The sequence below is a fragment of the Mustela nivalis genome, assembly GCF_964662115.1.
Source record: "Mustela nivalis genome assembly, chromosome: 9".
NCBI classification, from domain to species: Eukaryota; Metazoa; Chordata; class Mammalia; order Carnivora; family Mustelidae; genus Mustela; species Mustela nivalis.
Genome location: NC_139028.1, coordinates 20,130,037 through 20,153,358, shown reverse-complemented (window position 1 = coordinate 20,153,358; position 23,322 = coordinate 20,130,037). Strand labels below are relative to the sequence as shown.

General features: G+C 47.9%; 1 long non-coding RNA gene across 1 annotated transcript in view; it reads left to right on the top strand.

Moving 5' to 3' along the window:
• The window catches only part of LOC309840910, a 282,879-nt gene extending 263,520 nt beyond the window's left edge, over window positions 1-19,359 (top strand). Inside the window, exon 4 of the long non-coding RNA XR_014298857.1 lies at window positions 18,440-19,359. This is a non-coding gene — a long non-coding RNA (uncharacterized lncRNA). The remainder of the gene's footprint in view (window positions 1-18,439) is intronic.
• Window positions 19,360-23,322: the final 3,963 nt, after the last annotated feature.

The window sequence follows — 23,322 nt, the reverse complement described above, 5'->3', positions numbered from 1 at the left end:
GTGAGAATGGGTTATTTTATGGGCTTCCACTTGACTCATTTTGCCTACCTCTAACCTTTACTCTGCAGGCCAAGGAGTCAATGTAATGGTTCTGCCAGGTGCCACAAAAGAACCACAGAATGGCTTGATAACTCCATAGACTTGCTGTGAATGGGGTTGGGCCCAAATTCCTTTTATTATTTGTCCTTCATAAACCTCTACTCTAATTGAGTAAACCTCTACTCTACTCTACTCTTCATAAACCTCTACTCTAACCTAATAGAGGTTCATGATGCCATTTTGTGTTCCTTGATATCAGAGTCAGCTCAAATCCTGTATCTAATGGTCCCTGAAAAGTCGAGGTAGTTCCTTTTCTCTAGGAAACAATCATTCTGACAAATGTCCTCATGTCACTTTGGGGAAGAATTAGTGTAGTTCATGCTATAAGCTTGTAGTGACATTGTAGGATCTTTTCACAACATGACATGCGCCTCTTCATCTTTGAGCTCTGGGTTTGCCCCATCTGAAAGTTGGGTGAAGGCCTACACATTTTCATTGTGGCCGCTGATGGCAGCTTTCGGCTTGCCAGCTCTTTATTTGATTTTTAAAAATTATACAAGCAGCATGATTCCATAGGTAGCTTTCTGTTTCTCCATAATCAATTAGGCAATACTACAGATCCCTGTGGTTCAAATCCCTCTGATTGCTCATACCTTGCAACTATTTTGGTAACCATACATCTCACTGTTGATGGTTAAGTGTTGCTACTGTCCTGTGTCATTTAAAATCCCATGATGTCCAATTCTGTCAGTCAAAGTTCAATCAGAGAAGTTGAACAGATAGGAGATATATATTGATAGATTTATTATAAGGAGTTGGCATAGATGAATGTGGGGCCTGGCTAGGCAAGTCTGGAATCCAAAGAGGAAGCATCAGTAGGGTCAGACTGGGACTCTGAGGCATAGTCTGAGTCTGTTGTCTACAGGCAGAATTTCATCTTTGGTTAGGGAGGCCTCAGCTCTGCTTCTAAGGCCTTTCAATTGATTACATCAGGCCTGCTCAGATTATCTAGGATAATCTTTCTTACTTAAAGTCAACTGATTATGGACTTTAATCATATCCACAAAATATCTTTATACTACCATCTAGATTAGTGTTCTACTGAATAACAGGACTGTAGCTAGCTGAGTGGACATGTCAAAAAGACCATCACAGATCACCCCTTGCCAACTCGGTGCCCATACTCATCTCTTAAAACATGTGTAATATCCAAATAAAGGCAATAACAAAGTCATACTTCTGCTTAACGTGATTCAAGTATCCTGAGAATAGTCACAAAAACACCAACACTTACACCAGAAGGGATTGTAAAGTCGTTGGATAGTGTTCACTCTTTTTTGTCTTGTATCTTAAATACTGAGATATAAAGGTAGCCATTATTAATATATCTGATTTGAGATGATAAGAGACTAAGAGGAGGAAGATATTATATATTTATGTAATAAGTGTAAATACTCACATGTATATTAAAAACCATAATTATAAAATTATAAATATATTTATTATAAATATTACAAACACATAATATATTTATATTAAATATTTTATAATATTTAATATTATATAAATAAATATATACATATTTTTGTATAAGGAAAAAATGCTTGTAACTATTATAATCCTTGTTTCTAGTTCTTTTATTGCTCCAGAAAGGGCTTTTATATCTCCCGAGAGGGTTTCTCTAATATCTTCCATGCCTTTTTCGAGCCTGGCTAGAACCTTGAGAATTGTCATTCTGAACTCTAGATCTGACATATTACCAATGTCTGTATTGATTAGGTCCCTAGCCTTCGGTACTGCCTCTTGTTCTTTTTTTTGTGGTGAATTTTTCCGTCTTGTCATTTTGTCCAGATAAGAGTATATGAAGGAGCAAATAAAATACTAAAAGGGTGGCAACAACCCCAGGAAAATATGCTTTAGCCAAATCAGAAGAGATCCCAAATTGTGAGGGGGGAGAAAGGGGATAAAAAGAGGTTCAAAAAGGAAGAAAGAAAGAAAAAAAAGAAAAGAAAAGAATTAAAAAAAAAAGAAAACGAATAAAGAAAAATATAAAAAAGAAAAAATATATATATTAGATAAACTAGTTGAAAAACGTTAGAAAAAAAAGGGTAAAAGTTAAAAAAAAATTTTACCAGAAGGCGAGAAAAAAAACAAAAAAATGAAAAAGAAAAAAATTAAATTAATGGCAAGACTAAAAAAAACACAGGGAGAAAGCCATGAGTTCTGTGCTTTGCTTTCTCCTCCTCTGGAATTCTGCTGCTCTCCTTGGTATTGAAACCGCACTCCTTGGTAGGTGAACTTGGTCTTGGCTGGATTTCTTGTTGATCTTCTCGGGGAGGGGCCTCGTGTAGTGATTCTCAAGTGTCTTTGCCCCAGGCGGAATTGCACCGCCCTTACCAGGGTCCCGGCTGAGTAATCCGCTCGGGTTTGCTTTCAGGAGCTTTTGTTCCCTGAGCACTTTCCGTAGAGTTCCGGAGGACGGGAATACAAATGGCGGCCTCCTGGTCTCCGGCCTGGAGGAGCCGAGAGTCCAAGGCCCCACTCCTCAGTGCGCCCTCAGAAAACAGCGCCCAGTTACTCCCGTCTGCCTGACCTCCGGCCGCGCTCCAAGCTCACCAAGCCTGCGACCGGTTCAAGGTAACCCCAAGCTGTGAGCTTACTGTTGGCTCTGTCTCTATAGCCGGCTTTCCCGTTCCAATACGCGCAATCTCTGCGACACTCAGACACCCCCGATCCTTCTGTGACCCTGCGGGACCTGAGGCCACGCTGACCCCCCGTGGGCTTCGCCCCGGTTTAGCCTCTGGAGCGATGTCCTTCAGTGGAACAGACTTTTAAAAGTCCGGATTTTGTGCTCCGTTGCTCCGCCGCTTGCCGGGAGCCGACCCCTCCCCCTGGGGTCTATCTCCCCATCGCTTTGGATTCACGTCTCTGCCGGTCCTACCTTTCAGAAAGTGGTTGTTTTTTCTGTTTCCAGAATTGCTGTTCTTCTTCTCTTCGATCTGCCGATGGATTTGCAGGTGTTTGCAATCTTTAGATAAGCTATCTAGCTGATCTCCTGCTAGCTGAAGTGGTCTCAGCCTGCTACTTCTCCGCCATCTTGACTCCTCCCCCCATAATCCTTGTTTCTAAAAGTGGTCACATGGTCTCTATACATAGAGCTGTTGTATAACTATGTATAGCTAGCTACTCATTGTACCCATTCAACATTCCTTTTGTCCTCAGCAAGCACCTTAGCTGTCTTAGTTCTTGCCTGGTACAGTGACCCAAACTGCATTGCTGAAGGTTCTGGGCCATTAGCCGTCCTGCCTGAATTAAGTTGTTGTCGTTTTCCATTGACTTCAATCACAGCACTTGGTCATACTAAGAGAAGTCCTAAGAGATCTCTTGCATTTCAGACATAATTTTGTCATCTTTTTAGTGTAGTGACAATCCAGATTTTCCTTAAGAGTGCTGGGTAACAGCCATCCAGTTCAGCGGAATTATCATTGTGTTTCTTGGTGGAAACATTCTTCTCTTTGTAATTATGATCTTTAGACAGACAAGCCTAAAGTCATAGGAAGAGGAAGCAAACATTTAGTGGATCTAGAGGATCCACTAAACATCTTTTAGATAACTAGGGATAATAGTTAATGGACCCACTCCCACTTCCAGGTTTTGATCCCTACCTCCATGAATCCTGCCTGTAGGAGAAACAGTACCATATATTGGATGCTGATTTACAGCAGAGATAGTCTTCTGGAGAACCTTGCTTCAGCCCTGTAAGCCATCTAGTGGGCACCATAACTGAGTCTTCTAAGGGCTATTCCACTGTTCTAACAAGTCAGATGCTTCAAGATGATGGAGAACATGGTAACACCAGTGAATTCCATGACCACAGGCCCCTTACAGAACTTGATTTTCTGTGGTATAGAATACTATGATAGTACATAAGACATTTTATAAATCCATGAATGATAGTTTTGTCAGAAGTGTGGGGGGCAGGGAAAGTAAATCTTGATCTGAGTAATGATTTGTTCTGATAAGAACAAAGTATGCCCCTTCCACCATCAAAGTGGGCCAGTGTAATCAGTCTGCCACTAGGCATGTAGCTGACTATTTTGGTGAATGGATGCCATATCAAGGACCCAGTGTTGGTCTCTGTTGTTGGCAGATTGGGCCTTCAGGTTAGCCTTAGTGAGTGGAAGTCCATGTTGCTAAGCCCCTATATAACCTCTACGTTTGGACAGTGATCACTTTGTTCATGAGCTCATTTGATAATGATAAAGAAAGTAGCTCATTGGTGTCTGCAGAGTGGTCATCTTCTCTAATAGATTATTAAAACCATCCTCTGCTGAGGTCACCTTCTGGTTAGCACTCACACTCACGTTATCTTCATGTTCTTGCCCAGTCAGAGAGGTCTATTCACATAAGTCTTTCCCAGATCCCTTTGTTTTCAATTTGCCAATTGTCCTTGTCCAGGTCCTTGACCACATGGCCAAACATTGGCCATAGTCTATCAATTGGTATGGACTTACATGTCTGACCATTTCTCCTTCCAGGCAATATGAATAATCAGGTACATAGCTCAGAATTTTGCCCACTGAGAAGATTTCTCACCACGGTCTTTCTGGGATGTTCTGAAAAGGAGCTGTAAGCAAGGCACATGTTCATTTTCAGTTGGTGCCTATATACCAGGAAAAACCACTCCTCAGTTAGCTGTTCATATGGGACTTCCCATGAGGCCATAGGTGCAGGTGTACAGAGAGAAAATAATGTAGAAGAAGTAAGGACCATGGGCATTTGAGCTGCTTCCTTGTGAAACTTACTTGTGCCTTCAGGACCTGCTTGAGCCTTATTTCATATATGCCTTTTCTTGATAATGGGATGCTGGTTCATATGCCCAACTTTATGGCTTGGTGAATCAGACAACACCCAGTTTATGATGGCCAGTTAGCCTAGTGGCCCATGGTTAGGCGCTCAGTAATAAGTCAAACACGATTTCTTGAAAGAACAGTAGTTATTCCCAGAAGATGTTAGGGCTTTGGTCCATACACTAAGTTTCCCATAGGGGCTCATAAAAGGTTCCAAACACATCTCTATTTTCTACTGATACTTCAGACACTGTTGGATCTACTGGAATATGTGGCAGAGAAGCTTGGATGACACCCTGGACTGGTTGCAGAGCCTTTTCTTATTCTGGGTCCTACTAAAACCTAGCAGATTTTAGAATCACTTCATGGATGGATTGGAGTAGTACACCCAAAGGAGGAATACATTGCCTCCAAAATCCAAAGAGACCTCTTAGGTGTTGTGCCATTTTTTTTTTTAATGGTAGGAGGGGTCAGATGCAACAACATCTCTTTCACTTTATAAAAGATAGATAGACATGCCCCACAGCACTGGACCTTAGACATTTTACTGAAGTAGAAAGCCTCTGACTTTTTATGTGATTTATTTTCCACCTTCCGACATGTAAATGTCTTAACAATATATCTACAGTAGCTGCTACTTCCTGCTTACCAGGTCTAGTCAGCATAATATCTTCAATATAATTGACCGTGTAATCCCCTGTAAGGGAAACGTGATCAAATTCCCTGTGGACTCAATTATGACATCTACCTTGAAAGTTACTGTACCCCTGAGGTAGAACAGTGAAAGTGTATTGCTGGCCTTGCCAGCTGAAGGAAAACGGCTTCTGGTGGGCCTTACAAGCAGGTGCACATAAGAAAGCTATTGGCAGCTCAGTAGCTGCTTACCAGGTACCAGGGGATATATTAATTTGCCTAAGCAGCAAAACTGCATATGGAACAGCAGTTGTGATCGGAGCTACCACCTGACTAAATGTATGATAATTCACAGTCATTCTCAAAAATCCATCTGTGTTCTGCATAGGTAAGTTAAATGGGGATGTAGTGGGAACCACCATATCTACGTTTTTCAAGTTCTAGTGGTAGCATTAATTTCTGTATTTCCTTCAGGAATCCTGTGTTACTTTTGGTTTGCTATTTCTATAGATAAAGGCAGTACTAGTGGCTTCTGCTTAACCTTTCCCACCGTAATAGCCCTCTTTACACGAGACAGGGAGACAATGTGGGGCTTCTGCTGGTTGCTGAGTATGTATTCCAGTTATGCATTACAGTGATGGGGAAATAATCACAGGATGGGTGGCTGAGGGTCCGTTCGTCCCATCATGAGAGGCATCTGGACTAGAACTCCATTGATTATCTGACTTCCATAACCCCCTACTCTGACTGGTGGACCACAGGGACATTTTGGGTCTCTAGGAAATACCAACAGTTGAGAGCCACTATCTAGAAATCCTTGAAAGATGTGATTATGTCTCTTCTTCTCCCAGGCGCAGTTACCTGGTAAGTCACTGTAGATCCCTTTGGTGAAGGGAAGAATAAGATTAACAGTGTAGGATTTTTAACAGTGTAGCAGGGTCCTTCCTCCAGTGGATTCAGGCTCCCTTTCATTCAAAGGATTCCGAGTCTATAAAGCAGTTCAAGTCTGGGCATTGACTGTGGGACCAGGATCACATTTTTTCTCTTATATTATTCTTCTGCTCATGACACCTAGAACTCTTATTTCCTAGGGCCACCATGAACAACTAGCCAATGTCCGTGTGCTACCCATTATAGTAACCATGTCCCCCTGGTCTTTGGCAATTGAGTGGCACCATTTGGACCCTGCTACCCAGTATCGTACTATCCCCATTGCATTTATAGATCTTAGTTCAATGGTAGCAGTTTCTTACTGCTAGACTTAGAGTGACTAGTGAACTCTTTAATGATGTTGGCACTTCTTTCATTGTTGTATTGCCACCTCCGTGGGAGCTTCCCAGGTATAATCTGAAACTGGCTCCTGTATATGGAGAGCAGGGAGAACCTGAAGGAAGAGGCGGGCCACTCCAGATTGGTAGGTGGCAGTTTTAATAAGCAAGGGAACTTGCATATGAAGCTGGTCTTGGGTGGCCACAAGATGTGTGGGTCTCACATTTGTCCCCTACATCTTAAAAGTTTATATGAAGGCCTTAACTGGGTTTGTTCATGTAGACCATTCGCATGGTCTCAACACTACATAAGTATCTCAAGGCTGTGTCCTTGAAGCAGCCTCTAGGAACAGGAAGGCAAATGGAACCCACATTTCAAGGATAGAGGAGAGAGTATGGAGCCTCTCATTGACTGGGTCCAACTCATGTGTCAGCCAATGTTCATTTCTTCTTGAAGAAGAAGAAATTCTTCTTGAAAAAGAAGAAATTCTTCTTGAAAGAATTTTCTTGAAAGAAATGTCTTCTTGGGGTGCTTGGGTGGCTCAGTGGGTTAAGCCGCTGCCTTCGGCTCAGGTCATGATCTCGGGGTCCTGGGGTCGAGTCCCGCATCGGGCTCTCTGCTCAGCAGGGAGCCTGCTTCCCTCTCTCTCTCTCTCTGCCTGCCTCTCCATCTACTTGTGATTTCTCTCTGTCAAATAAATAAATAAAATCTTTAAAAAAAAAAAAAAAGAAATGTCTTCTTGACAATCTCCTCCAATACCTATAAGTATATATTTCATAGTGGTAGGAAAATGTGTCCTCTAGACCCTCCTGGGGTAGGTGAATATGTCTTACATGATAAATTCACTTTAATGTTCCAACCTCCCGAAGTCTTTGAATACCTTTCTTTACTGTATTACTGTGGCATCAGGCAGAAATGGGCAAACCTTCTTAAGCAGGGACAGAATTGCTACTTCTGCAAAGAAGACTTAGCAGAATTTAGGGATTCTCAACTTCATCAGCATCTTCTCGTATCTCCCATTCCAATTTTCAGGGTTCTTTGCCCTAACTTTACCAGAAGGCACCCTGTAGGGTTGGGAGTACAATTTTTTTTGTAGTAATTCAGTAGTGCAGGTATCTCACAGGACACCACTTTGGGTTTGATTTTCAGAAATCTCAGCACTGAGGCTAGGAGATAAGGGTTTCTTTCAGGGAAGAGAGAAGATTTCAGGATTTTATTCTAAGCTCAATGGGAACGTTGGAGAGGTTTAGGCAGGGTAGTGACATGTATTGATTAATAAGTAAAGAAAATTTCTTTAGCCCCTGTGTTAAAGAGGACTTGCTGGGGAAAATGAAGAGATTATTGTAGTATTCCCGTAAGATGACAGTGGCTTGGACCAGAGTTGTAGCAGTAGAGATAAAAATCAGTGGGTCATCATGGAATATACTTTGAGGGTAACGCCAACAGGAATTGCTGATAGATAGGCCATGGGGGTAACAGAAAGAAACAAAGATGTCATCTAGGTGTTTGGCTTGAGCAACTGGGTGGTGGCAGTTATGATAGTTACAGCTTTGGGGGGTAGGGGGATCTATAAATAATAACTAATCAATAACTGATCGTGAGAAATCTTATAGACATCAATGTGTGGCTATCAAGTAGAGGGTTGAATTCTGCCCCTCATTCATCAACTCACTCCAAATAGGCTTTGGTTCTTAAACAGTCCACAATCAGATTGTACCCAATTATTCCCAGAATGTCCTTTAGAGCAATTTCATTTTCTGATATAGGACTCAATCCAGAATCACATATTGCATTCAGTTTTGAGATCACTTCTGTCTCTTTAATCTGGAACAGTTTTCCTGCCTTTCTATATCTTTCATGACCTTGACCATTTTGAAGAGTGTGGGTCAGTTGTTACATGGAATGTCCCTCAATTTGGATTTGTGTGATGGTTTCTTCATGGTTAATTTCAGATTAAACATTTTTTTGGCAGGAATACTACATAAATTACTTTGCATCCTTTTCAGTACATCAGCTCGGGAAGCACACAGTATCATTTTGTCCCACTCTTGGTTTTGTTTACTGTGATCGCTGTGTTAAGTGTTGCCGTCCAAGCTTCTCTATTATGTTTATCATTTCCCTCTTTATAATTAATAGGTGATCCATGGGGAGATATTTTGAGATTGTAAGTATCCTAGTCCTCACCAAATTTTCACTCCCTAATTTTAGCATCCATTTAAAATTCTTGCCTGAATCAATTATTTTGATATTAGCAAAACAATGATTTTTAACGGAATAAATCCTTTATCTATTAGTTGCCATTCAACTGAAAGGAATAGCTCCTAGACAAAATTGAAGTGATTATGTGTCTCTCTTACTAGACTATGAACTTCCTGAGAGCAGGGACTGTTTATTTAACTTGAACACCAATGCTGTATGCATAGTAGATGCTCAATAAATATGTATTGAAATAAACTATTCTAAAATCACCCTTCAGATGGGGAAGATATGAAAAATACCTACCTCAAAGCTTTCTGTGGGGCTCAAGTGAGATTTTGTACCAAAGAGAGCTTTGTAAACTGCACCAGGCTTGGCAGATGGTGCAGTCCTTATCAGGGGCTCAAGCCATGCCTATCTCAGGGCACAGTGTAGTGGGGTCCATGGCTCCTCACTCCAGAAGGAAGGGAAGTTAGTGGGATGATTATGAAAGCCAGTGTTTAAGGAAGTGGATACAGCCGCAGGTTCTCCCCAGAGCCTTTACTCTCCTCTCTCCTTTGCAATCTTGGTTCTTCTTTGACTTCTTCAAGGAGGGGCTGAGTGGGTGCTGTTGCTTTGTGGGTTCCCTCTCCCCCTCCCCTTCCTCTCCCTTCTGCCATATCACTCTGCCTGTCTCTCCCTCTCTCTCTTTTCTAGAAAAGCAGAAACTTTCCTGCAGCTGTCAGGCTTCTTTCCCTGAAGAATATCTCTAATCGCCCCGCCTGATTGGGTCTCGTTAGCGGGCTGGTGGCATTGATTGTACTCAATCAGCATCCTCCTGCCCAGCTGGGAAAATGTCCCATTTATTCCTCCATTTTGTCTGCTCTTCCTTCTACAACTATTTTACAGTTTTTCTGGGATTTAAAAAAAAAAAAAAAGCAAGCTCAAAGCCCCAAATTTTCTGCTCTCCCTGGTTGTGGGATCTTTTCTGGTTTTACTTTGCATAAAGCTTTTCTGCTTTGTCTATCCCAAGGAATTTCTGAAAGTTCCCAGTGATATCTCTGGGGATAGTCACACCCTCCTCCCCAACCTTCCCTTACCAACAATAACAATGAAGATAACAAGAGCAGGCATTTACTACACATACAACTGACAAGATGTATTTGCATAGATGAGCTCATTGGTGCCTTGTAACAATCCTGTACTACAGATGGTATCACCGCCACCATCATCCCTGTTTTGTCGATGAGAAAACTGAGGTCGGGGAAAGTTAAGGGACTTGCCCAGATCATACATCAGGGAGGTGGCAGACTGGGACTCAAAGCAGGTAAATGGCTATGAAGTGTGGTCCTGTTCCAATACTACAAGCCCAACGCTTGGTCCAGGAACTGGCAGCTTCACCCTGGGGCAGAAGGCGTTTGCTTTGCTTTTGGAAAAGCCGGGGTGGCATCACATTCTCTGGCACAGCTGGCAGAGATCACTCTGCCCACAGGTGGACTAAGCAGCCTCTTGGGAGCCCTGATGGCTTCCGCAATCCCAGTCTCTCCCTTGCTGACCTGATACGGTGGGGAGGCGCTCATCCGTCTCACTCCCCTGAATTGAGGAACCTGGAGAAATGTACTCCAAGATAGCTTAGTCTGGCCCTGGTTGGAGAGAGGGAAAGAAGAGGAGAAGGTTCAGGTCACGATGGGAAATCCCGAGGCAGGTCGAACCCAGATGGAGCACAGGGGACCTCAGGATGCCTTTCTTGCCTCTGGCACCTGGTACAGAGAGCAGCCTCATGTGCTTGATCAGGCACCAGAAATGGCATCTCGAGATCTGAGGTCAACTTCCAGGTTTCCTGCCCGGTGGTTGTGTCATCTCAGGCAAATCACTTACAGTGTTTGCCTCAAAGAAAAGTAGTATGGGGATCGAGAGGGAGGCCGTCAAAGATCATGTTAATGTCCCAAAGAAAGACGGTATAGAAATGTGAGAAATGCAGAAAAAAAAAAAGATTTAGAGTATAGACTGTTGTGCCGTGTCAGAGTTCTACGTGTTCTATGGTAATGTGAGAAACTGCAGATTCCTAGGAAGCCTGAAAAGAAAAATGCGAACATTTTAGTATGATTCCACTACTCATGCTTTAATCTAGACATTTCTATGCAGATGGCAAACTGCTTGGGCTCATACACCAACTCTTTCACCCACGTTCACGCCTGTGGTACTTTGTACTGTTTGGCTTTCTTGCTTTGCTTCTGTGGTCTGATTTTTTTTTTTTTTTTTTTTTTTTTTTTACAGCTGGTTATGGCTACTTTATTGGCCACTATATTTCAAAATAATGTCAAAACAAATCATGTTTTTCTCCCTCCCAGTAAAACTTTGATGTTCCACACGCCTGTGACATTACAGAAGGTAGGGTTTATTTCTACCTCCTGCCAGCTGTGAGCATTTTAGCTATGCTATTGGTAATGTGCCTCAGTTTCCTCATTAGTAAGATAAGGCGCCTCATGAGATTGTTAGGAGAATTCAGTGGAGCTACTGGGTGCGAAAGTCTTTAAAACTAAGAAGAACTATGCAAATAAGGGATTATTTGTACTTCTCCTGTGAATTTCCTCGCCTTTCATATTTCCTCTTTGTCTTATGACTCTCACTTACCTGTAAGTAGTTGGGGGGTAGGGGAGCCTATCTTACTAATCTTCTCAATGGATTGCATATTGTCTGGAACAGAGAAGGGGCTTAATACATATTGTGTGGATGCACGGATGGGTGGGTGGGTGCTTGAGGAGTAGAAGAGATTTTTGAGCTGGAAAGGGGGGGACAGGATTCATCGAACAACAGTTATGGTTATAATCGACCCCCTTTAGCCTTCCCTACCATCTGTGAGGTAGGTGTCATTATTCCCATTTTACAAATGAGGAAGCCCAAGCTCTGAAAAGCTCAGACTGGTAAATAGCAGAGCTGGGATTCCAGCCAGATTCATTTCCAGACTTCAGACCTCTTTCCTGAAGGCAGAGAAGGACAAAGGATCACAGAAGAGAAGAATTTCTTTTATCAACACCCACCTGAGTCTCTTGTACGTTCAGGTCCTTCCAAATTACGTGAACCAATGCCTTAACTGTTCTGTTTCTGCTCATTTGATTTGGGGTGCTGTCAACTTGCAACCACAGAACCTCAATCAATGTACCCCCTCTTATCCATTTCCCCATAGCACGCTCCTTATACTTCATTCTAGCATCAGTGTCTCTGCCTGATAGTACAATTATTTATTCATATTTTTCTCTCCACCAGATGGATCCCCCAGAAGGTATGGGCCATGTCTAATTCATTTTTGAACACCATCTACGTGGCAGGCTCTTTGCTGGGTACCATTGCCACATAGGCAATGTTCAATAAACGTGTGTGTGTGTGTGTGTGTGTTTTAGTAATTGTAATGTACAACTCTTCTGTACTGGGGATTTGCCCTGATTTCTCCATGGCACTTCTTAAGCACCTACTATGAGCCAAATCCCCACTGGGGGGTTGTGCAGAGGCAGCCCATGGTCTGTTTCACCTCTTAAAGGTCTGTCGGAACAGGTCACAGCTCACGATCTACCACGATCCTTTCCTCTCTCTTCCTTTGGCAAGAACAGAGAGTCCCCCTCAAGCCACTCAGCAAACACAAAGTCGGAATATGATGAAAATAGTTTGAATCTTTGTTTTAAAACCTTGTTAAATTTTTCTGTTTAAAAATGTTTTGTTCACATAGTGATAGGAGATCTTTTAGAATCCGTTCTGAAGAGCAGCCTTCCCCAGGCAGTCAGTATTCAAAGCAGTTTGGAGAGAGAGCTGGTTGCTAGGGGCAACACGAACTTCTGAGGGGGGAAGCTCTGTGTGTGGATATAAAACCCAAGCCCTGGGGACCCTGGAGGAGTGGGGTCCTCTCACCGAGGAGCTGAAGAATGGGAGGTGGCGGAGAAGCTTCTGGACTGTGCTGGCTGCCCTCTTTTGGTGACTGGCAGGCTGATGGAGCGCATTTGCAGGGGGGTCGGGGGGTGAGGCCATAACCCAAGCACACAGGTGGAGGCTTTCCTCCTTTTGACAAGGCCGCTAGGACATCAGAAAGGCCTCAAGTGGCCACAGTCACCTTCCCGCAAAGCCCTGTTCCATGGAAGGAGGCTGTCCGGGCTGGAGCCAGTGGGCACTGCCTCTCTGATTACCGGTTTTTAGGGTCTTTATTGTAAGAGCCAATGCTTTCTACCACCTCCATCGCGAGGCATCCCGCCACCTGCTCCCCGTCGCTGTAGTTTTGTCCTTTCAAGAATGTCATGTGAAGGGGCGCCTGGGTGGCTCAGTGGGTTAAGCCTCTGCCTTCGGCTCAGGTCATGATCTCAGGGTCCTGGGATCGAGCCCCACATCAGGCTCTCTGCTCAGCAGGGAGCCTGCTTCCCTCTCTCTCTCTTTCTCTGCCTGCCTCTCTGCCTACTTGTGATCTCTGTCTGTCAAATAAATAAATAAAATCTTTAAAAAAAAAAAAAAAGAAAAAAAAAAGAATGTCATGTGAACGGGCCACCTCTGGAGACCAGCTGCTTCTGCTCCGCGCACCGCCTGTGACCTTGGTCCCGGTGCTGCTCATCGCGTGTATCTGCGCACAGTCGGCTCCTTCCGATGGCTGGGTGGGACTCCATGGCATGCACGCCCCGTCCGTCCTCAGTATTTGCGATGCCGTATTCGTAAAGTCGCCGACTTGCTCCCCGTTGGTGACCGCGGAGTTGACACTCTCGTGGGGCTTTCATGGCTACCCACAGACACACGCAGAGGCCTGAAAAGCTGGAGTCGCTCGACCTGCACATTACCGGCGGGCACCCTCCCTTCTTGTTTTGGTGCTCACGCTGGAAACATATGTCCTTTCCGTGGCCTATTTAGTGCCATCTTCTTCTGCATTTTGGGGTGCTTTTGCTGCTTCAGATGGCCCCGAGCATTGTGCTGAATTGCTGTCTGCTGTTCCTAAGCAAGGAGGCTGGGCCGTGCCCCATGGAGAAAGTACATGTGTTACATAAGCCTTGCTCAGGCAGGAGTTAGGGCTCTATTGGCCGGGAGTTCAATGTTAATGAATCAGCAAAATGTATCAGATAAGTTGCCTTTAAACAGAAGCTCACATAAAACAAGGTTATGGACTGGACAGTTGATGAAAATGTTATGACCAGGTGCTCCCCAAACCTAACCCCGTATTCCCCCTGGGGAAAAAGGTTTGGCAGTTGCTAATTCAGTGTTGGGAGTGACTTTCCAGGACACAACTCCTGTGACTCATGAGAATTGGCTGTAGGGATGGTCTTTATGAGACTGAGCTCTGGGCTAGTTCGAGGGGGGTGGTTTCAGAACCCCGTCCCTGTCCTCACGTGGCTTATCATTAGGTTGCGTGGGGAGCTCTTTCATAGCTGTGTCACTCAGGGAAACTTGATTTTAGTTAGTTTAGTTTTTGGAAGGAGGGAGGCTGAGAGTTGGAGGTTCCTGGGTTTAGGAGGAGCTCTTCTGTGCAGGGCAAGGAGAGGTTTCCCAGGAGGACAAAGAGGTCGAGGGGATCTGGGAAGGCGCCTTTCTGCCCCGGCCCCTCTCCTGGACGCCAGTGATTTCAGGAGCAGTTCTGCACCTGGGAAATGCTTGGTGCACCTGGGTTTTTGTGGCCTTTTGAGGAAAGTCCTAAGCTTTGTGCCCCAGGGGGTGCAGAGCAGGATGGAGATAGCGCTTGGGAAGAGGAAAGACATCGGGGACCAGGAATTAAGTAGCTGTGGGGAACTCATGGAAATTAGAGGCGGCTCTGGATTCCCACAGGCTGGGAGCTGGCAATCTTGGTTAAGTTTAACCTGTATTTGGGGAGTGGGTGTCCTCAGCCAGCCACCGGCCGGCACATGAACCAGTGGTTCATCACTAGGGGAGCTACATCACCCACCATTGAGATCTGTGGGACCAATTTCGGCATTATCAGAGTCAGACCTGGATGGGAGTGGTCGGAGGGGGGCGGCGGGAATGCAGCCTTTCACTTTATCTAGGTCTGGACTGAAAGTAAAGGCCTTTTCCCCCTGTCTCCATAATAATCATAATGGTATACCTTACATTATATCTAGCATGTAAACTCAGATTTCAGTGTGGAAGGATGTTTTGTATGTTATTTCCACAATGCTTTACCTTCTCTATCTGACCTAGAGGGCTTTTAAATTTACACAGATTACCAGTATCAAGGCGATTGGCTGTCGGCAGTGAATAACGTCCATGCCACTAACTCTGGGACCACCCCGGTCTTACCCAGGAAGGGACGCTGCAGAGAAAATGGCATTTTGAAAAGGAAGATTTTGAGTCCATTCTAGTTTATGGACCTTGTTTTCTGCTGGGAGCGACAAGGCTTCTTGCCCACAAACTGGAGGCTGGTGCGTGGTGCTCTGATACCCGAGCTGGGAATTCTGCATTCTCTTGCACCATTTTCCAACCTCGTGAGATAACTATGTCATCCAGTCCTATTACTACCACAATTACACAGACACGTTAACAGTTGTCACTGGAGCAATAAGGGGTCTAGAACACCCGCGTGGACCTAGATCGGTTTAGAAAATACATGTTCTCCTCACACGCTAGGTTTCTAGGCTTTTTTTTTTTTTAAAACCTCTTGCAAGTTACAAGTTCTAGTTCACCAGTCAGAAAAGGTTTCCAGAATCCCCCACCACACACTGCACAGTCACAGAACGAGACCTTTTCCCCCAGCACTTGCACCTTCCAAATCCTGGGAGGTGTGCAGGGAGTCGAAAGGCGTCTGATGAGGCAGAGGCCGAGGAGGGCTGGCTCTGTCTTCTGACTCTGAGGACTCAGGAGTGGGGGTGGGCACTGGGGGGAGGTCCCTCTGGGGGGGGCACACGCTTCCTGCTCAGTCACTCCTTCCACGTGGAGGGAGCTTTTAGTGGGTGCGTCCCTTGGCTTGGCTCTCTCTCTTTCCTCTGTCTGCCCCAGGGAAAGGGAGTGGACTTACCCGCTCGGGGAACTGGGGAGAATCCGCGGGGCAGGCCTGCTCAGCTGCTTACGGTTTTGTTCCTCTGTGAAAGCTCAGAAGAACGGCGAGAGCCCAAGCTGCATTTTTTTTTTTTAAAGTTTTTATTTATTTATTTGACACACTGAGATCACAAGTAAGCAGAGATGCAGGCTGAGAAAGAGAGAGGGGGAAGCAGGCTCCCTGCTGAGCAAAGAACCTGATGCGGGGCTCGATCCCAGGACCCTGGAATCATGACCTGAGCCGAAGGCAGAGGCTTTAACCCACTGAGCCACCCAGGCGCCCCCCAAACTTCCTTCTGCCCACGCCTGACATCCATCACACTGGGGCCACTGTCACCTCCACGTGCAAAGCCCTCCAGGCCTTGGGACCCTCTCCTGGACCCTCTCCTGGACCCTCTCACTCAGTCGGATCCTCCACCTTAGTCTTTGTAGCAACACAGGTGACATTTCTATCTTCCATCTTCCACCATTTGTCTTTTTTTCTTAGAACACGGAGGGAAGGAGGGGGCACAAGGGTCGGGCACTTCTCTGCGGGGGACTCCGCAAAGGCGTCTTCTCTTCCACCAGCTAGGTCTGCCCTTTTTTTCCATCCCTGGCTCCAAACTCACCTCTTCTAAGCATTCTCTCTGGGTTAGTTGCTAATTTCAGAGCCAGGGAGCCAATGCGCGCAGCCTGGAAGGATCTGCTGGAAGGATCACCGTAGGGGTGATCTGGTCTGGCTCCTTGGGGGGAGCGGAAAGAGCGGTGGGCTTCCACGTGGGAAACTTGGAATGATTTGAGGGAAGAGTATCGACCTCTCTGAGCATGTTTCCTCACTGGCAACATGGAGCTAACTCGTTTCTGTCCCTCCGGCTTGTGGTGAGGACTGAAAGGGAGGGAGCAGGATGGGGTCTTACCAGTTTTAAAGCTCATGCAAATATGGGTTGTTCATCCTGGCAGGACTGGGCAGTGAATCCAGGTTGTCTGGGGTGGGGAGATTAAAAGGACTGAGGGCTTTTTCGCAGGACCCAGAGGAGTTAGAGAGCAGGAAATCCTAGAGAAAGTACGTCAGACCGTGGGCTTTGACCTGCCCAAACCACAGGGCCTGGGGGGAGGCCCCTGGAGATGTGTTCACAGAAGGGCCCGCTCTCAGCATCTGGCAGATGTGGGCGGCAGGGGGTGGACAGAGTATGGCGCTCAGGCCCGTAGAAGGAAGGCGTTGAGAGGGAAGTCAGAGAAGGCTGTGCCCCCTCAGCCTGCAGCAACACTCGCTCCTGAACCCCAGGGCCCTGTTGTCAGGGGTCAGGGGATCCTGCCTCTTGAGACCTGGCCCAGCAGAAGTTAGTTAGCTTAGGCTTAAAACCTATGATTTCACCTACTTCCTTATCACATGGCTCACTTCCACCCCGCCCCTCCCTCGAGCCTGTAGGAACTGAGGTGAAACCCCGTGTTCCCCAAGATCAACCCCTGTCCCCCAGCCAATCAGCCCTCCCCTTCCCCCACTTCCTCCTTGTGACCCTGAAGTTCTTATAAAGACCTGAAAATGACCTTCTTTATGGAGATGGGTGACGGCAGCAAAACCTCTCCTTCTTTCTGGGCCTCAGTTTCTCTTTTCTTTCAGTGGAAACAGTATACTCTCACATAAGCTTTGGTGCTTTGGTTCACTGGTATCACTATCAGAAAGATTCTGTGGCTGGTACTGTACTGGGCATTGTGGCTTCCACTCCCCTGAAGCGTGTGTACGTGTGTGTGCGTGTGTGTGTGTGTGTGTGTATGTGTACACACAGGTTTTGCTCACATCAAACAAACTTGTTATATGAACACCTGGGTTTACACTAATGATAAATTAGGGGGTGATTATTCACTTTACAAAAGGATTCATGTTAGACTTCCCCTAGTGCGTTTATAATGGGATTCAATTTATACCATATTCAGCCACCATCTATTGTGTAAAAGGGAGACCCTCTTTGCATAAACAAGAGCTTGTGTAGGCAGTATTTTGAACATTATGGAAGGAAAGAATTAGAGTCGCTGAAGAGGATTTTACTGCGAATACAAAGAGAAACACTAGTGCCTGGGAACAAAGGTGACTGTGGATGGCAGTGTCCGTAAGTCTCCCTCCGGAGCACTCCAGAACCCCCAGGGCCGGGCCGAAGTCCAGGCCCCTGCTCACGGCTCTGACCTGGGACTAACGGGGACCCACGTGGGGGCTTGGGGTGGCTGGGACCTGGGAGCTAGGAGCTCTGGCTTCGGTATCAGGCGTCACAAAGGAGCGATGAAGAGGGTGAGGTTACTCGGCTTGTCTTTCTTGAGATCGTTAGGTTTGGGGTGCCTAAGCTGAAGCCAGTGGGGAAGACCCTTAAGGAAGACAGAGGCCCCAGGATAGCCTAGGGTCCTGGCCAAGGCTTAGCACTTGCTCCCACCGCCCAAGCCCTTTCCCCCCGATCACACACTGGGACCCACTGCTGAGTTCTCCCGGTCGGTGTCCTTGTCTCTTGCAGTGTTTGCCGAGCCAGCCGAGAACCAGCTCCTGTTTTGAGGCTCTGCGGAAGGCGAGCTGCACCCTCTCGCTTCACCGTGTTTTCCAGTCCGGCTCTCCAGATTCATCACCGCTAGAGGAAGAACAAAGAATTCCAGGTTCCAAAGCCACACGGTGTCCTGCAGACGGTGGAAGAGCTTCACGGTTTGGTGATCGGAGGTGTGATTCGGTTACAGCCGTGTTCCAGAAAGATCGTCTGAGGGAGGTGGGGCTGGACTGGGTGTGCGTGGGCCAGGCAGGGCTTCCGGAAGGCCCCTGAGTGGCCGAGGTTATGGGGGTGAGCAGGTGGCATATGGAATGAGTGTGAGACCCAGTGAAGGGGACCCACCTGGCAGGTGCCTGGAGTGAGGGGCAAGGAAGGGCCTTCAGATAATTCAAGACTAGCCCTGACCCTTTGTGTCTTCAAGAAAAACTTTCCCGTCCCCCTTGCTGGGCTCCAAAGCTCACCGGCCTCTTCTTCATTCTTGGCGATGCATCTGCATCATCTTCCGAGCCGGGCCCAGGAAGGAGTCTGACTCCCACCCCTGGATCATGACCCCCTCTGATACGCTGAGACCCAGAGCCGAAAATGCCCGAGACCACCCTAGAGTGCTCTGGGGCGCCTGCTTCTCCACCCAGATCACAACTCACGCCTGGCCTCAGGGGCCCGGAGGAGGGCCAGACAGCCAGCTCAGACCTGGGGCCCCTCGCCACTGAGCCCCACTCCCCCGCACTGGGCATCTTCAAAGGGATCTTTGGTGTCACCGACCAAGTCAGCAGGGGCTGGGAGGGAGCCTGGAGCTTTATTAACTAATCTCGGGCACTTGAGTAATTTATTATGTTTAAGCTGGTGCCATCAAGTCTCTCAGCGGTGCCCGCGTGCGCGGGGAAATAAATTAAAGGCTGTCCACAGATACTTGGATCATCTGCGTGATTGCCGGGCTGGTGAGATGGAGGTTTAAGGCTCTCTCTTCTTGCAAATTGGAAATTAGGAATTAATAAGACAGCAGGCCAAAGAGCTGTGGTGGTGGTGGTGACTTGGCTGCAGGGCCAGGACTGGGGGAGGGAGGGCTGCTGCCTGGGAGGGAAGGGCCGGGGACCAGGCAAGGGGCCTTACCAGGCTGGGCCGAGGGGCCCTTGGTTGGCCTGTGCAAGCTGCGACTCTGTCTGGGGGCTAGACGGCCTTCCTGTGGCCCCAGCCTGCCCCCTGGTCTGCTGGGTGACGTGGGGCAGGCCCCTGCCTCTTCTGGACTTCAGCTTCTCACCTCCCACAGCAGGAGTTTGGACCCAGAGCTGACGTGTCCATTAGGTACAAGAAAAAGTTTTAATGTCTGTTAAAGTCAGAAGAAGAGCAATGAGCTTTTTGGTTGAAGAAAATGCTTTAATCTACTGTATAAATGTATTTTATAATTTTTAGTATGAACGTCTTCGTGTGCAGGAAGGGGCCCCTGGAGCTCCCCCTGCAGCCTGGGTGGGACGAGCTGACTACCAAAGGCCCCTCCTGCTGGGACAGCATCAGGCTTCCAGAACAGCCCGCGGCTCGGGTCTGTCTGTCTATCTGGGCTCTAGCTGCGGAGCTCCAGAAAGCGGGGGCCGCCTCCCCCTGGGCCTGTAGTCCCTGCTCCTGCTGCAGGAGCTTCGTGTCCAGGGAAAGAACCACGTCTGTCTGAGGGGTACCCGGGGATAGAGCCAGGCGTGAGGCCCAGGCCTGTGGCCTTTCTGCTTCCTCACTGCAGGCAGGGAAGCAACAGGGAAGCTGGTCTCCGAGCCTGAACTACCTTCTCTCACAAGCCCCTGTCCTCAGGCCTGGCCCCTGGGACCTTGCCTCGGTCCTTGAACCCGACCTCACCCCTGCCTTCTGCTTTTCTGTCCCTGGGAACTATTCCAGAAGGGAGCAGCACAGGCTTCGGCGGTTGGTGCTAGGGGGCCAGTGGGCACAAGCCGGGGGTGGGGGAGGCGACCCCCCCCAAGTGGGCCTGAACCCCCTCAAGAGCCCCGGCCTGTAGTTGGGTGGCCTCACCACCAGGTGGCAGGCTTGCTCTACACAGATGCCTTGGCCGGAGCATTTGCCTGGCAATGGCTGGAGGTGTCCGAGGGTGCCAAATCAGCCCGCGGCCGGGGGTGTGTTGAGGCCAGCGTGGGCAGCTTCAGAAACAGGGCTGAGGCCTCCCAACTTGGCACTGGGTTCCCCCTGAGATCCTGGCTCCAAGGGCACCTTGGTCTCCTTGAAAGAGGCTCCAGGCTGATGTCAAGTATCTGACCAGAGAGCGCCCCCTGGAGTCCGGAGGGCTGAGTTGCCTTCCTTCGCATCTTCGTATGTATAAGGGGGGAAGGCGTGGGTGGGGTCACCGAAATGGACCCGGGATCTTCAGAGACATTCCAAGGCCTCTGGTTCTGGAGAGAAAGGTGACTCTATCCCTCTACTTAGACTATCCCTGCTTCAAGCAGGGAGACCTGAGTGGTCGTCCACCTCTGCCCAACCCTCTGACCTGCCTGGCCCAGACCCCTGGCCCTCCAGCATACTTGCCTTGCCCTGGGGGATCCTCCAGGGGCCCACCCAGGCCCTCTTTCCACCAGGAGGGAACAGGAAAAGATTAAGCCCTGGTCTAGGGAGCACCAAGGGGGAGACAATTAAGACTGAGGGACCAAAGGGAGAGGTGGTCCTAGCAGCAGAGTAAGGGATGCTGGCCTAGGCTTACTGGGGAGATGAGTGGGGGCTCCAGGTCTAGGGAGGGAAGTGAAAGGGCCCAGCTTTGCCTGGCACTGGTTTGTGGCAAGCAGGACAGGTTGTCCCCGGGCCTGGCATCCTCCTGGGACTCCCCAGCAGCGCCCGGATTGCTCTGAGCCACTGGCAGCCGGGCCCCGCCCCGCCCAGCTACCGATCACATCCTGCTCTCAGTGGCATCTCTTGCTGCCATGCAGGTCCCAAGGCCCAGAAATAAATGCTGGACCTTTCTCCCCCGTCTCGTTCACCTTGCCTGCGCTTCCTCTTGCTACAGCTGGTTCCTGGCCCTGCCTCCAGCCCTTACCCTACGATCCTGGTGGGGCAGGACGGGTCACGTGGGCCTGGACAGGGAGTCCGTCGTGCTGGGGCACAGGTGTCCCTGCTCTTCCACGATTACAGTTCACAGGGATGAGTCTGTCCAGGGCCTAAAAGAGACCAGGGAGAGGGAAACAGAGGCAGAGACCGGAAGCTGGGAGGCAGGTAGACTGTGATCAACAGAGAAAAGATACTGGGGGGATGCGGGGAAAAACAGGAGGGAGGAGAGGCAGAGGAGGAGGAGGGGAAAGAGATAAAAAGAGAAAGGAAGAAGGAACAGAAGAACCAAAAAAAAAAAAAAAAGGAGAAGGATGGAAATGAGATACATTGCAAACCAAGAAAGGAGGAAAACAAAAGGAAAAAAAGGGAAGACACCCAAAATATCAAGAAGGATAAACACATATACACAAATGTGTGTGTGCACGCATATGGGTGTGCACATACATGTGCATGCACACGGACACGCAACACACGCGTTGTTTCTGGTCACTGTCTCGGCCAAGGGCTGTTCCTCCTTCTGCGTCTCCATCCCCTTGACCTGCTCTGGGTCCAGAAAAGGGCGTGGTCTCCAGATAAAGCTCTCCAGTGACACACGGCCCGCCCAACCCCCAGAGACCCTCCACTTAGGCTAGACGCACCAAGGGGACCAAAGTCTTTATGCCTCACACTTGTCACCCAAAATTGGATCTAACCGCCTCTCTCTCTTCCTCTCTCCCTCCTAGTTTCCTTAGTAACTGACAGTTCCCCAGTGAATTCCAGACCCCGGGTGACAGACTGCTGTCACCGTCAGAGAAGCACAGGCTCTCCGCTGCCCCTCCCCCCAACCCACATGGATTCACAGACTCCGGCGGGGGGGGTGGTGTGAGGATGCCTGGGCAGGCTCAGGGGTAATTAAAACATGTACCATTTATTCCATAACAGGGAGCAGAACTTTAATTACTCACTCTGAGGGTGAGGGCGTGAGTGAGGAGGTGGCCGTTGGGGGGGTTGGGGAGGGAGACCGGGGACGTGTCTGCTTTTCTTCTTTCTTTTCCCTTTGCCCAACTTGGATGGGAGAGGTAGGAGGTGAGTCCCAGGAAGCGAGGGGGTGCTCAGTGTGTGGGGAGGGGAAGCAGAGGGTGAAACCTGATTGTGTTCATTAAGGCAACACAAAACTGGGAGCCGTAATAATAATTAAATTAATTATAAAAGCAATTTGCTTTTGAAAATTTGATTTGACAGCTTACTAGTGGCTGCACTGATCTAGCAGCTCTGGCTTAAAAATAGTCAGAACAAAAAACCAACTAGAAGAACTATCAGCTAATTTTAATTAGATGCCAGGATTGGTAAACAAAATTCCGCACCACCCTTTCATTGTGGCTGACTTCGATTTAAGGAGATGTCGGGATTGATTTTGGGAAAGGCAGGGGAAGGGAAGGCGCCTTTTGGAGAGGGAATGGAGGCTCTGGGGGGTCCAAGGAGGGGCCTTCCCTGGGGGCTGCTCCCTTCATCCCCACCCATCCGGGAATATTTGCTCAAAGGCCCTTTAAGGGTTCCTCACCCACTCGGAGAGTGACCTGCTGTGTGACCTTGGCAGAAGGCAGTAATGGCTCTGCTGTGTGACTGTGTGTGTGTGTGTGTGTGTGTGTGTTGGAGGGGGACATCAGACTGATAGCATTCATGGAGCTGGGAGAAACTGCCAAGAAGAAGGTGAGAGAAGACATAGAGTGTTGGCCACACTCTCTCTCCCCATCTGGGTTCTAGAAAGCCTGAGGTCTGAGGGAGCTGTGTTCTGCATATGTCATCTAGGAGTTTTGATGACAGAGGAAGGACAGCTGGATTCTGGC